Source organism: Dendropsophus ebraccatus, chromosome 5, assembly GCF_027789765.1.
Source record: "Dendropsophus ebraccatus isolate aDenEbr1 chromosome 5, aDenEbr1.pat, whole genome shotgun sequence".
In the NCBI taxonomy this organism is placed as follows: Eukaryota; Metazoa; Chordata; class Amphibia; order Anura; family Hylidae; genus Dendropsophus; species Dendropsophus ebraccatus.
The window spans coordinates 70880891-70896948 of record NC_091458.1 but is presented as its reverse complement, the minus strand read 5'-3'; the positions used below and the strand labels follow the sequence as shown (position 1 = coordinate 70896948).

Sequence of the window (16058 nt, the reverse complement as noted above, 5' to 3'; positions counted from 1 at the left end):
GACTGCAGAGGGCTGCTGTGCAGAAAATGTGCATGGCCCCCCAGATGCAAACCACGCCACCACATACCTGTACATACTCACCTGGCCTAGTGCAGTCTCCCAGCGTGTCACTTGTGTGCCAGGGAGCTGGGAGAGGAGGAGGCTCTTGTGGCTGGAGGAACAATAATGCCTCCAGCCGTAAGAGAGATATATGTATGTGTGCGACGCCCTGGCCCCTAGGGGCCACTCCACTATACAGATGTTGTGAGGGTGCAGGAATCGGGGCAGCTGTAGGATGTAGTGGTCACGGTTTAGGCACGAGGGTGCTACAGCTGGAAGCCGGGCTCCTGACCATGCGGGAATACTGGGCGTGCGATTCTTCGTTGTCCTTAGTCAGGGCACCAATGATCACACCAATGCCAAGGTTCAGAAACAACGGTGGTTGTATATTTATTGTAACGGTGGTAACTAGTAGCAACAGTCTCTCCGGATGCAACCAAGAATAAGGCAATCTTGAATAAAACAGAATAATGGGTGATGCTGCAATAGGCTGTGAGAGTAGCGTGCTGAATGATGGGAGTAGTAGTGATACTGAAGCAGAGATGCTGGGTGGAATGAGACTTGAATGAAATACTTGCTGTTGATGATTTGAGAAGATGATGATGAGAGGAACTGAAGAATGACTGAAGAATCGACACCCAGATGAGAATCTTGAGACTTGAGACAGGAACACAGCCAGTGGACTGAAGCAGCAGAGCACACGCAGGTCTCTCTCTTTTGCAGGGAGAGAGAGGGCTAACAGACAACCTATCCCCTTGATGGTAGGGAATAGACTCAGGTAGCACAGGAAGTCACATGGTAACCTAGCCAAAAGCTCGATGACCATTGGTGTTACCATGGAAGCAGGGCACAGTCACGTGACATCCAGCCATTGCATCATCACACCATTAGGCATATACAGAGGAATATACATGAGAAGTACCATCCTTGAACACTAGGAGGCGACATAATACCTTTAGACACTGATACCTGAATTCACATGCAATAATTGACTGAAATGGCAGACTTAAATACTGAGAAGAGGGACAAAATACACGCAGTTTGCAGTGGACCACAGCTTTCCGGAACAGAACTGTTTATAATGAAAGTGTAAGCATAAGAAGGGCTGTTCTGGGACACTGCATGTGTATAGGCAACCGTTGTTACTTAGGGTATAAACCCACACACCGTATACGCAGCGTATTTACTGCTGCGATACGCAACAAATACGCAGCAGATTAGATCTAAATAACTGAACCCAGCATCAAATCTGTACCAACAAATCTGCTGCAGATCTGCTACGTATCTGCTGCATATCTGCTGCGTATACGTTGTGTGTTTGTACCCTTAGACAGTATCCCTCACCTGCAACACTTCTGCCGCCCTTTCGGTGAGGGTGTGACGTTGCAGGCTGCTCTTATCTGCTGGCGTTGTGGCTTGCCCTGCTCTGATGCTCTGTTCCAAGGTTGGGGGGGGGGGGGCGTTAGGGTGTTGTGTGGGCAACTGTAGTGCGTCTTCCAGGGGGTTGATATGGAGGGGGAGTTGTGGGCCGCTCTCATCCGCCATATCACATATGACAGCGCACCCCTCACCTCAATAAACGTCATACACTCCTTACTTCATCACACGTCATACACTCCTTACCCCATCACACATAGCACTGCAAACTCCTTACCCCATCACACATAGCACTGCACACTCCTTACTCCATCACACACAGCACTGCACACTCCTTACCCCATCACACACAGCACTGCACACTCCTTACCCCATCACACACAGCACTGCACACTCCTTACCCCATCACACATAGCACAGCACACTTACCCCATCACACTCAGCACAGCCCACTTACCCCATCACACTCAGCACAGCACACTTACCCCATCACACATAGCACTGCACACTCCTTACCCCATCAGACATAGCACTGCACACTCCTTACCCCATCACACACAGCACTGCACACTCCTTACCCCATCACACACAGCACTGCACACTCCTTACCCCATCACACATAGCACAGCACACTTACCCCATCACACTCAGCACAGCCCACTTTCCCCATCACACTCAGTACAGCACACTTACCCCATCACACATAGCACTGCACACTCCTTACCCCATCACACATAGCACAAAACACTTACTCCATCACACATAGCACTGCTCACTCCTTACTCCATCACACATAGCATGGTGGAGTGCAGGGGAGGCTGGTGCCGCCCCCCTCAAGGGCTGTGTGATCTGCTGCCTGAGCGCGGGGGAGGTGGCTGTGAGGGCACTGGACTCCAGCTGTTCACTTAGGCACCAGGAAACTTGCGGAATGTGCGTGCTTATGTACCTCAATGTAGCCAGCCCCAGCCGTGCTAGCTTCCATTTAACTGGCAGGAGACAGCGGCCCCTCTCCCTCTCCGGGCCCCTGTGCAGCCGCACTGGCTGCACATGCGATAGGTCCGCCACTGACATGCCCCCAGTGATCCATATAATCCATATAATCAGACATGACCACCTTCCTCCACTGCTCTATGGTCCAATTGTGATTTTCATTCAGCATTTGCCATGGTTCGAGATAGGTGCTGTTAAACTGTGGTGTTCTGTGTAATCTGATACATTTCTATCATACTCAGTATTAGTTTTTCACCAATTTGTGCTACGAGATTGTCAGATTGGATAAGATGGGCCAGCCTCCATTTGTCACGTGCATCTATCAGCCTTCGGCACTTATGGCCCTGTTGCCAATTCACCAATTGTCCTTTCTTGGACCATTCTTGATAAGTATTTAAATGCATACTGGGAACACCTCACAAGCACTGTCATTTTATTAATTGCCTTACCAAGTCATTTAACCATCACAATAAGATTCTTGTCAAAGGGGTTCAGATCCTCATTTTTTTCCTTAATCCAAAACGATCAACTTTAAGAACTGTTCGGTTGCCACCTAATATATTTTATCTCTACAAGGGCCGATTCTCAGATGATTATTCATGTCACTTGTTAGTGTTTTATTATAATGACTGACCTAGTTTATCTTTATAATAAAAAAGAATGTCTGTCCGTCCACCTGTCCGTCTGCAATGCACAGGCGAGGGAATAGCCTCAGCCAGAGCTATAGAGTCATGAATGTGCAGATCCAAAGCTTCACAATCATAAATATGACAGCAGCCAGGCCTGTAGGTAGCTCACGAGGAGAGGGTTGGGATAAACAAACCCATAGAAAAAAATGGTAGAGGTCAGATTTTACCTCACAAAGATGATGTCAGTGTATGACCTCACACATACACAAAATAATGGTAGTTGGAAAGGTATAATTAGCACACTGACACTTGATACCAGGCAGTACCAGGTACATTTTCTAATACTGTATATATGGGGGTTTAAATTCATATAATGCCCCCATGACAATATTGTACCTGACAGAAAATGTTCATCAATATTAAGATATTAAAAACCAAATGGTCTTTGTAAAGTTCTTGTGATTAGGCTCTTTTAATAGGCAAGTGTATAGATTTACCTAAAAAATGATCTCTAGGTATATTTACCTATACATAGGGAAAGTGTTAAATGTTACACTCTGCAACATTGATCCAGGTTAAACGAATACGCTTATTAAAAAAGAAAAATTATGAATCTTTCCTTAGTAAATGACATGACCTCCATCTACATGCCTTGATGATGAATGAATTCATTAATTTTATGCTTATTGGGCATTTCTCAGCTCAGTCTTCTAGAACTCTAGGATTGCAAACACTAAAAATATGTCTATCATCCAGTGTACAGGAATGCATTCTGTCACTGCAGGACACACACACACACACACATACATACACACACACATACATACATACACATTGTATGCACGTGCACATAAGCTCTCATGCAGGAAACCAATTTGTTGAACATGATATTAATTTGATGCAGATGGTTTCTGGTTGTGACACCCAACTGTAAGCCAATTCAAGTGTTATACATATGAATAAACTATTTATTTAACATGTGGATAAATAGGTTAACATGCCTCAGAAAGTTAAGGTCCCCCATACAGTTTATATGCCTGTCAGCTAAACCTGTCAGTCGCAAATATAGGCTATGTTCACACAGCATAAAAGTACGGCCGTACTTTGTAAGGTGTGGAACACTGCCTATTCTTCTATGGGATCCTGGCCGGAGCGTATACAGTGGTCTAATGACAGTCCACCAACAGATGATGTTGCAAAATGGAAGATGAAAAATCACTGCCTGACCCCTTTATTCTTGCTGCAGCTTAACCCTCTCCTCCCCATAAAGAACACAGGAATGCTCGGCCACACCAAACATTCCTGTGCATGGTTATTGAAGGTGTATGGTGAACCTTATTTTTGAAGAAATTTTACCTCCATAGTAACTGACTGTTTAGGAACTGACTGCCAGTGTAATGCAGTGCCCCACTGTGTTGTTTGTGGTGATGGTTTATACTGCCTTAACTTTATGTGTTTTCTGACTTTTTTATTAGTGTTAAGAGTCACAAAACACAAAAAGTTTTTTTTTTACTTTGTTATGCTCTTTTCTGGCTATTCTAAAAGGATTGTGGTGAGAAGTCAGACTCTTAGGGTGGTATTACACGGAACGATAATCGAAAAATTGTTAAATCGTTCGGATTTGAACGATAATCATTTCGTGTAATAGCAGGCAACGATTAAACGACCAACGAGAAATCGTTGATCGTTTAATAGGATCCGGACCTATTTTTATCATTTGATCGTTCGCTCATCGTTCGCACATCGTTCGCATATCGTTCGGTGGAATAAGAATTCACAGCTGAAACGTACACAATAGCGACGACTAAACGACCGCAAGAACGATCATAAATAACGATCATCGTTTCATGTACTTGGGGGAACGATTTCGGGTCGTTTGCCTTAGCGGTCGTTTAAGATCGTTTATCGTTAATCGGAAAATTGCTTGGTGTAATAGTACCCTTACTCCTTAGCTAACCTAGGAACTTTAAAGTGTACCTGTTGTTTTAAGAGACATGTCAAAAGTTTCGAATGGTCCGGCTAAGAGTGCTCATACCTGTACTGATCGGGAGATAGAGCAGGCTCCATAGAAGCCCATTATAAGTCCGACTCTTCTCCCCACTCTATTTCCAAAACGCTACAGGTCTGAGCATGTCTTTATGACATGTTAAAAGTTTTTATAACGACAGGTACACTTTAAGGCTTTAGACCATGCCATTAAATCTTGTGACTCACCCAGCTATGGCTCTTCAAAAAATGCATCCTGCAGTGGGCACTGCAGCACCAAAGTGAGTAAACAATTGGGAATTCAGTGGGAGCAAACCAACTTTAAGTACACCTCTCTCTGAGAAGAGAAACCAAGAGTAGCATTATAGTGTGGGCTAGAGGTTACAGCTTCTTCAATCATCTGATCTGCTTGGAGTCATGGAAATCATCTTTTAAAGGGATGTCCCTTTTAATTAAAACAGGCAAGCAGAGGGGTGCGGGAACTTATTAAACAAAGTATCAGAACCAGTCACCCTACCTCTGTTGCATCACTCTCAGTTCTCACTGCCAGCCACCGGCTGTCATTTTCATCTGTAATCCAGGTACGTCACGTACCCGACTCCACTCGTTGCAACGTCACATTCCGGATGATCGCTTGCCTGCTCAGCCAGTCAGTAACTTGGGTGGTGTCCCGCCCCAGTCACTGATTGGCTGAGTGGGTAATCGATGATCCAAAGCTGGAAGAGCTGCAGGAAGCTGGCGGCTGTCAGCCGCACCCCGGGGCGGCACTACAGGGCATGAGGATAGGTAAATATACTTTGTTTCTGCACCCCTCTGCCTTCCTGCTTTTTTTATTTCATGGGACTTCTCCTTTAAGCAATTTCCTATTAGAGTTTGTTAAATAATTGCAAAGTAAGGGCAGAGTTTCAGAATATGTATTATTCATATGTGGTTTTATGGTAAAGCCATGGTTCATATGTAACTGGTTTAGTAGAAAATGAAATATAACCTTTCCGGTCTTCATGTGAATAACAAAAACCATTGTCCTCATTTAGATAAATGTTACTGCTGCAGCTATTGTCTATCTTTATTGCAGTAACAGCAGTCTCTTCCTCTCTACATCCCTTATGCGTGTGATCAAGTGCTGCTCTATTGTAAACATTTATTTTCTTAACCAAGTAAAAATTAGAAATATAAATCATTCTTTTCTTCTTCCAGATCGCAGTCCCGTAATGTATTCTGTTAGTCACTTGTCAGGGTTTTCAATTAATGTTGCTGCTCCCCAGTTGTACCAATCAGGCTGTCGGCACTAAGTGAAAGCACAGTAAGCATCACTAAACAACACATTATAGCAACCTACCTAGTGGACTCTATCTGAGGACTCTCTTATCTGTTCTAATTCTGTTCAAACTTCTTTGTTGGCATTGAGCTAAAATGATTTGTTAAAATGTTGGTATTAACAATTAGCGATGAGTGAACATCCCGATGGTCGGTTTGGCTCCGGAATACAAACATGAAAAAAAAATTGTGATTGGTTCGTGTTCACCGAACATTCAAGAACAAATAACGAACAAACATTATACATATGTTTTGGTCTAGAGGTGCAAAGTGTAAAATACGTAACAGGGGAGCAATTATGAGGTGCGCAGCATTAGCATATGTTTTATTTGCCCATGCGTATATACGCAACGACATGCGTACAGGTATTACACAATAAGCACAAGGAATGCTAGGCTGCAGCGTACAGTGGACTAAGACCTGCATCATGGCCCCGTGCAAAATCCAAACTTGCATTAAAAAAATAATAATAATTATATATATGCATATATAAAGTAGCCCTAAAAAGGACTGTTGGGTTCTTAAGTTATTTTCACAGAGGACGCCTGGTCCATACACTGACAATTTCACAACGTTCTAAGCCCTACTCGATTCAGCTCTCCATCCCTACACTGACTAACTACCACTGTGAATATTGCTGCTTAATTAAATTCAGTTGCTGTCCCTGCTCAGTTCACTCCCCCTACTGAATGGCACAAGAATTAGGTAAGACTTTGAGAAAATTCCTCTCAGCATCGCGTTTTTATCGCATGTACGTAACATACTTAAAGTGACTGTACCACCAGGCCCAGGCTGAAGCACTGGAGGTGGGCCGACCCACCCTTAATGGGAGGAAACCCTAGCCCCTCTATGATTGGGTTCCATTGATTCTAATGGAGTCATGTCATAGAGGGGCTGGGGTTTCTTCCCACTAAGGGTGGGTCGGCCCGCCTCCAGTGCTTCAGCCTGGGCCTGGTGGTACAGTCACTTTAATGATGCTTATCGTACAGCCAATCACAGTAATGCCAGTAGTGAACAGTAGTGGCTCCTACATTACCTGCTGTGCCCTTCCTTCCCCACATGTTCATTGGCTCTTTCAAATTGGTGGGAGGAAACTTACGCAGTTGATAAAAGTTCACATGTTCGAAAATGTTCAGAGCCGCTTTAAAGTGAACCTGTCACCCCCCGTGCCGGGGTGACAGGCTCCCGACCCCCCGTTAGAGCCTCCTATACTCACCTAATTCCGCCGGGTCCCGCTTCTGGAGGTGGTTGGGTGATGAAGATCTCAGCCGCTGCAGCCCGGCGCGCGCTGAGAGATGAGTCCAACACCCATAGAGAATGACAGGAGAGTCCAGCGCTCCATCATTCTCTATGAGCGTTGGACTCATCTCTCAGCGCGCGCTCCGGGCTGCAGCGGCTGAGATCTTCATCACCCGACCACCTCCAGAAGCGGGACCCGGCGGGATTAGGTTAGTATAGGGGGCTCTAACGGGGGGTCGGGAGCCTGTCACAGGGGGTCGGGAGCCTGACAGGTTCCCTTTAAGAAAAAACACAATTGTGTTAAAATGTCTATAGAAGCACAAACAGAAAACAAGCAACCATAAAACAACCTGTGTCTCATAAAAGAAAAGCAATGGGAAATTGAGCTCCTTGCATATTCCTTACTGTATAATCAGATTCTCCCTTTGTAAAGGCAGTAATTGTCATGTCCGATGTATATTGTATTAAAGAAGAACTCCAGTAGAAGAAAAATAAGCTTGTGGGAAAGTGAAGCCGTTTCTATAATATAAAATGTGATATTATCCCAGTATACTATCCTTACTGCAATATAGTGAACAGTTTTATAGGGACATACTGTAGATATCCAGGATAGTCACCGAAATACATGTGGCTAGGGAAAGTCACTTGAAAAGAATATGAATCGGATAGTCTGAAGGACACTTTGGCTGCCTTCTTTGTTCAGTCTGTGGCGTCACTGTGCAGAGAAGTCACTTTCTCCTCTTACAAACCCCTTGGACGCAAGAGAGATTAGGGATGCAGACGGGCAAATAATAAGGTAAAATAATCTGCCTGACAACACAATCTCTTTGGCATTATATGTTTAGTCCTGTGTTTTTGGGGTGCTAGCAAGTGTTAACACGGAGTGAGTACAGAAGGCATGGACATTCATCAGCCTGACAGAGATTAGGAGGCTGATTGCTTTCATGGGGGAAATAATGTGTCTTGCATTCTCCTTGAGTAGTAAAGCTATCCTTACTGTAAATCAGTTTTATTGTGCTAACATGGAAATTGTTCGACAGTAACTTACATTTGCACAAGGAGGAGAACATGATTAGCAATGATAATTAAACAATATTTTAGATCATTCCTTGACAGTAAAAGAAAAAGAAAAAGTTTCTATTCTTTTTAGCAAGCAATTATATAAAGATATACAGGTTTTTACACGCCTCCATAATACGTGTCAAAGATGTGCTTTTTCACACCTTCATCTACTCAGTTATACAAGAAGGTTAAATGTTTTATTGTACATTGCATGTCAATGTGATTTCTGTTTTTTTTTTTTTTTTTAATTTAATGTAATTCACACAGATTGTCTATAGGATTAATGCATGGGTGAGCGCATTCACAGACACATTGTCACACAGGGCAGCGCCCAAAACATGGCTTATGAGACTGTCAGCTTCTAGAAGATTGTTTCTAGGGAACAATGTGTCCAACATACGTCATGCAATGAAACATTAGAAATATGTAGAAGACGGCACTTCCGTGGCGGTGGTGCTCGAGGTAAAAAAAAAAATTCAGACATTAGGAAGAGCCCGGCACTCACCAAGTAAATTATGCTTCTTTATTGTAGTGTAGCAAACATATGGTACAAGGACGCGTTTCGGCCAAGCATGGCCTTCATCAGCTTAGGGGTGTACAATGCAGTGAGGTATTCAACAGGTATATATACATAACAAAAAACCGCCAAAGTACATGGGGGTGGGGCCGACGAGATGACGTCATGAAGTGGGCGGGGTCAATGTGATGACGACAAGAAGTAAACAATACGGGAAAAACATCAATGGGGAGGGGAGTAACATAGTAAACAATGGGACATGTGTCACATGATAATGAAGAGTATACAATGCATAGGAAGTACATATAAACATAAACAAACATATTGCTAGAGACGGCAGATGATAATATCATAAAGCAGGTCAAGGTAGAGTGGTACAGAGTGGGACAGTTGCTCCGATCGCAAAGTGAAGTCCATGATCAGAGGGGAGAGCCGTGTTACAGCGCTGCTGTCAGTGAATGGGGTGTGCCTGTCGGCGCAAGCGTATAGGTGCGTGGATCGGGCTGCTTATGACTGTAGTAGGTAGTAACTGTGTGCTGTGTGGTGTTACAGGTAGAGAATACAGCGTGCTGTGTGGTGTTACAGGTAGAGAATACAGTGCGCTGTGTGGTGTTACAGGTAGAGAATACAGCATACTGTGTGGTGTTACATGTAGAGAATATAGCGTTCTGTGTGGTGTTACAGATGTAGAATACAGCGTGCTGTGTGGTGTTACAGGTAGAGAATACAGAGTGTTGTGTGGTGTTACAGGTAGAGAATACAGCGTGCTGTGTGGTGTTACAGGTAGAGAATACAGCGTGCTGTGTGGTGTTATAGGTAGAGAATACAGTGTGCTGTGTGGTGTTACAGGTAGAGAATACAGTGCGTTGTGTGGTGTTACAGGTAGAGAATACAGCGTACTGTGTGGTGTTACAGGTAGAGAATACAGCGTTCTGTGTGGTGTTACAGGTAGAGAATACAGCGTGCTGTGTGGTGTTACAGGTAGAGAATACAGGGTGCTGTGTGGTGTTACAGATGTAGAATACAGCGTGCTGTGTGGTGTTACAGGTAGAGAATACAGCGTTCTGTGTGGTGTTACAGGTAGAGAATACAGCGTGTTGTGTGGTGTTACATGTAGAGAATACAGCGTTCTGTGTGGTGTTACAGGTAGAGAATACAGCGTGCTGTGTGGTGTTACAGGTAGAGAATACAGTGTGCTGTGTGGTGTTACAGGTAGAGAATACAGGGTGCTGTGTGGTGTTACAGATGTAGAATACAGCGTTCTGTGTGGTGTTACAGGTAGAGAATACAGCGTTCTGCGTGGTGTTACAGGTAGAGAATACAGCGTTCTGTGTGGTGTTACAGGTAGAGAATACAGTGTGCTGTGTGGTGTTACAGGTAGAGAATACAGAGTGCTGTGTGGTGTTACAGGTAGAGAATACAGCGTTCTGTGTAGTGTTACAGGTAGAGAATACAGTGTGCTGTGTGGTGTTACAGGTAGAAAATACAGTGTGGTGTTACAGGTAGAGAATACAGTGTGCTGTGTGGTGTTACAGGTGGAGAATACAGCGTGCTGTGTGGTGTTCTGTGTGGTGTTACAGGTGGAGAATATAGCGTGCTGTGCGGCGTTACCGGTATAGAAGTGATGCAGTAACACAATGAAACTGCAATATGTGAATACAGCCTAGATGTTCAGCAACAGCTTTGGGCGGGGAATGGGCAGGGTGGGGGACTGTGATAAACAGTTGAGGTAAAACAATACATTTTGGAACCTTTAGTACTGAGCAACTTATCAACCAGAAAGTACAACCAGAACATACAGAACTAAAACCCCCAAAACAAATGAATTTTTGGTAGTTTCAGACCTTGTCGGACAGGTAAGCAATGCTACAGTATATGCTTCTGCAGCAAGTGTGCGTGTTTTTTTTACTTTTAGCTGGAGTACCCCTTTAAGCATCTGCATTTTGAAAAAACACTCAATGGATCCAAAAAAGCACTAAGGGTACAAACACACACAGCGTATACGCAGCAGATACGCAGCAGATTTGATGCTGTGTTCAGTTATTTAGATCTAATCTGCTGCGTATCTGCTGCGTATTTGCTGCATATTTGCTGCGTATCACAGCAGTAAATACGCAGCTTATACGCCGTGTGTGTTTGTACCCTTAGGGTACAAACACACACACCGTATATGCAGCAGATACGCAGCAGATCTGCAGCAGATTTGATGGTGAAGATTTGATGCTGTGTTCAGTTATATTGATCTTATCTGCTGCGTATCGCAGCAGTAAATACGCAGCGTATACGGTGTGTGTGTGTTTGTACCCTAAGGGTATAAACCCACACACCGTATACACAGCGTATTTACTGCTGCGATACGCAGCAGTTTGATGGTGAAGATTTGATGCTGTGTTCAGTTATTTAGATCTAATCTGCTGCGTATTTGCTGCGTATCGCAGCAGTAAATACACAGCTTATACGCCGTGTGTGTTTGTACCCATAGGGTATAAACCCACACACCGTATATGCAGCGTATTTACTGCTGCGATACGCAGCAAATACGCAGCAAACACGCAGCAAATACGCAGCAGATTAGATCTAAATAACTGAACACAGCATCAAATCTGCACCATCAAATCTGCTGCGTATTTGCTGCGTATCTGCTGCGTATACGGTGTGTGGGTTTGTACCCTTAGAGTACAAACACACACGGCATATACCCTGCGTATTTACTGCTGCGATACGCAGCAGATACGCAGCAGATTAGATCTAAATAACTGAACACAGTATCAAATCTGCTGCGTATCTGCTGCGTATCTGCTGTGTGTGTTTGTACCCTCACGCAGCAAATACGCAGCAAATACGCAGCAAATACGCAGCAGATTAGATCTAAATAACTGAACACAGCATCAAATCTTCACCATGACATCTGCTGCGTATTGGCTGCGTATTTGTTGCGTATCTGCTGTGTATACGGTGTGTGGGTTTGTACCCTTAAGGGTACAAACCCACTTGACGTATTTGCTGCGTGAATCAGTCTTAAAAATAAGCAGGCAAAACGCAGGTTGGTTTTATACAATTGTTCTGCGTTAAAATACGCAATTGCGTATTTTTGAAGCGTGAAGCTACATGCGTTTTTCGCACAGGTTGTTAACAACTGATGCTTTGCTAACAACAAGCTTCACGCTTCAAAAATACGCATTTGCGTATTTTAATGCAGAACAATTGTATAAAGCCAACCTGCGTTTTGCCTGCTTATTTTTAAGACTGATTCACGCAGCAAATACGTCAAGTGGGTTTGTACCCTAAAACAAAGAAAAGCACTGCATCTACACCACATTTATTGAGAAGCACATGCTTCTAAAAAAAGATCTAGTTTTCTAGTATTCTAGATCTAGTATTTATGTCTGTCTGGTGCGACCCCCAAAATTTTTACACACAATTTTCACAGCTTTTTGACGCATATGTGCCTGCTGCAGCCTTTATAAATCTGGGCCTATGGGTTGTATGGTTTACTACTGGCCTTTAGGCTTTGAGACTTTTTATTAGTTTTTAGGCTTTTTTGTTTTTTAAAATATGCCAAACACAACACTGCAAAAAAAGTGAAGTTTTTTCCTAAAAGCGCTGTGTGTGCCTTTAAGGCAACAATTTTAAAAGATTTAAGAAAAAATTCCTCCCTTCCTTGCCATTGTTTAGACTCTAGTATTATGGAAAAAGCTAGGCATGTGTTTAGCACACCCAGCCTCCTCTATGCTGCAGCTGATTATTAGTCAAGTCTGCGCTAGACATGTTATTTACCAGCAGACTGAATTAGAATACTGGCATGCCACGCTTGTAATTGACATTGTTTAAAGTTTTTGATGGGATTAAGCCATTTGTAGTGTTTCTTTGCTCGTTTCCATGCGGGATACCAAATTTCTAATACAGGGTTTACGTGCTAGAGATTGTTGATGTTGCTGGAGTTTGGAGTTCAATAAGACAGCTAATCCTTTAACATCATGCCTTCCAATACTAGCAGCACAAAGATAAATACTACTCAGGGAGAATTGTAGACGCATTATTTCCCCCACAAAAGCAATCAGCCTCCTAATCTCCATCAGTCTGATTTATGCCTCTGGGTATACCTTCTCAGTACACATCAGCTATCACTAGACGCACAAAATCTGATGTATTATACTTGTATAATACACTGAATGAAAATCCCCTGAGTTATAAATGACTTTGCCATGCCGAGAACCAAAAGGTGTATTTATAAACTGTAATTATTCAGGGATATTTATGCATTTGGCTACATTCTGTATATACCAATAAATCTGGTCATGAATAAAACTCCGAGATGTGCTGCCACCGAGTAGATCAAGCCTTCTGCCCTTCATGGGAATATTACTGACCTATAATAGCAGCGTGAGGAGTTAAAATCTTCCTCCTGTTGAGAATTTCTCTATCAGCAGCTGCAGTAGCTAAGAAGTAACAGTTCTCTATCTCTAAGGAATTGCAAGTGTGTGCTGATTGCAAAGCCTGGGAGAGATAAAACAATTTGCATTTTTATAGTTGCTTTCATCTAAACAGGTCTCCAAGGTGCATTATAATGATATTTTGGAGCTGCAGAGTGGCCACCTCTATAGAGGTAAAAGGGCTAAGGACTAGGAGAGTCATTTGGCGAATATCCTCGGCTGTGAAACTGGAGGCACAATACCGAGGCGCACGTCGCTCATACTTCTTGAAGAGATGCCAGAGGGGGGTTTTCAATCCACATAACAGAACTATTTAGGTAACTAAAAACTTTTACATGTAAAGTCAGGTTCTGTTCATTATGTCATAATAATCCAAAGAGGAATGCATATGATAAAAAATATAATACATTACATACACATTAAAGTACTCTACAAATAGAAGGCCATCAAACAATTAATAAATGAGAACCGCTGATTGGGATATAGGGAAACAGAATGATATAAGGCAGCTTCCCTATTAAAGGGGTACTCCAGCAAAAATCTTTTTCTTTCAACTGGTTTCAGAAAGTTATATAGATTTGTAATTTACTTCTATTTAAAAAATATGAAGTCTTCCCATATTGATCAGCTGCTGTATGTCCTGCAGGAAGTGGTGTATTATTTCCAGTCAGACACAGTGCTCTCTGCTGCCACCTCTGTCAGAGACAGGAACTGACCAGAGCAGGAAAGGTTTACTATGGGGATTTGCTACTGCTCTGGACAGTTCCTGTCTCGGACAGAGATGTCAGCAGAGAGCACTGTGTCAGACTGGAAAAAAAGCAACATTTCCTATACAGCAGCTGATAAGTACTGGAAGACTTAAGGGGGGATTTATGAAGCTTACGCCAGAGGCATACGCCAGGGAGAGGTGCAGATTTGCCCCTTCTCCCTGGCGTACCCCTCCTGTGCGCCCCGCTTGCCCGATCATGACGCAAATCTACACCTGCTGGAAGCAGTTGTAGATTTGGTACATGGGGCACAGAATCGGGTGCACAAAAAGGGGGTGGGGCTTAATATAAGACCAGCATACTTGTATGCCGCTCTTCATAAATCCCTCCCAAGATATTTAAATAGAAGTAAATTACAAATCTATATAACTTTCTGAAACCAGTTGATTTGAAAGAAAAAGATTTTCGTGGGATAACCCCTTTAAAATGACAAAATGACTGCTATCCAGTTATACCAAGAGACTCCAATAAATATCTTGCAATACAGCCACTAACTCACCATTCATGTGCCTTCTTATGTGGGCCCCTCAGGCACTACAATCGGGATATGAATGCTAATGTACAAAGGTACAATAGCAGTCACATCCTATAGTTACAACCCAAACAAGAGGGTACATTTGAAAATCTTTCCTACTGCAGTGTTGCCACTCCTTAAAAACAGAGTGAACAGGGCCGGAAGCAGATGGCTCTATATATTGCATTGTATAGCATAGTTACTGCAGCTGCACTCCCACTGCAGTAGGGCACCCTACCAACCACTTATTAAAGGGGTATTCAGGAGGAAAAAACATGTTTCCAAATCAATTGGTGTCATAAAGTTACACAGATTTGTAAGTTACTTCTATAAAAAAACTCAAGTCTTCCAGTTCTTATCCGCTGCTGTATGTCCTGAAGAATGTGGTGTATTCTTTCCAGGCTGACACAATTATCTCTGTTGCCACCTCTAAGCTATGTCAGGAACTGTCCAGAGCAAGAAAGGTTTTCTAATGGGATTTGCTACTGTTCTGGACAGTTCCTGTCATGGACAGAGGTAACAGCAGGGAGCACAGTGTAAGACTGGAATGAATACACCACACCCTACAGGACATACAGCAGCTGATCAGTACTGGAAGACTTAATGTTTTTTTTACCTATAAATAATTAACAAATCTGTAAATCTTTCTGGCACCAGTTAGCTAAAGGCAATGAATAAAGAAAAATCTCAGATCTTGTTGGCTGACTGAGGCTACAAAGGGTAAAGCTAGTCAGGGAGTGGCATAATCTGTGGGTTATTGCACTTCACTGTAAAAGCTGGACACATAACAACACTTTTTTTTTCTCCCCCATGCCTTAAGTGCCTTTTTTATATCCTCAATTGTAAGCGATTCCATATAATTCATGGATTGTTGTTATAGTAAATGCTGTACCATTAACATATTTGTTTTATACATGGTGCATTTTATTTTCTTCCATTAGAATTGTATAATGTGCAGCTACAAAAGTGCATTAATGTATATAAGTGGAATATTCCAATACAATACATTACTTACACACCTATTAACAGTTTAGAATTTGCACCGCTTGCCTGGATGCGTCATAGGAGTGCTCACATTTGACCCTTCCTAAGTAGTAAGTATTAGATAATGGAAAGTATAATGCACCTTTCATTAACATTCAATAGATCTCCACTATATTACATACAAATGCCCATACAGAAATACTG

The 16058-nt window shown here is 42.9% G+C and overlaps 1 long non-coding RNA gene across 1 annotated transcript in view; it reads right to left on the bottom strand.

Moving 5' to 3' along the window:
- Positions 1–6150: 6150 nt before the first annotated feature.
- The window catches only part of LOC138792761 (uncharacterized), a 31532-nt gene continuing 21624 nt past the window's right edge, over positions 6151–16058 (bottom strand). The window contains exons 2-3 of the long non-coding RNA XR_011363182.1: positions 7375–7479; positions 6151–6309 (exon numbers count right to left, since the gene is read on the bottom strand). This is a non-coding gene — a long non-coding RNA (uncharacterized lncRNA). The remainder of the gene's footprint in view (positions 6310–7374; positions 7480–16058) is intronic.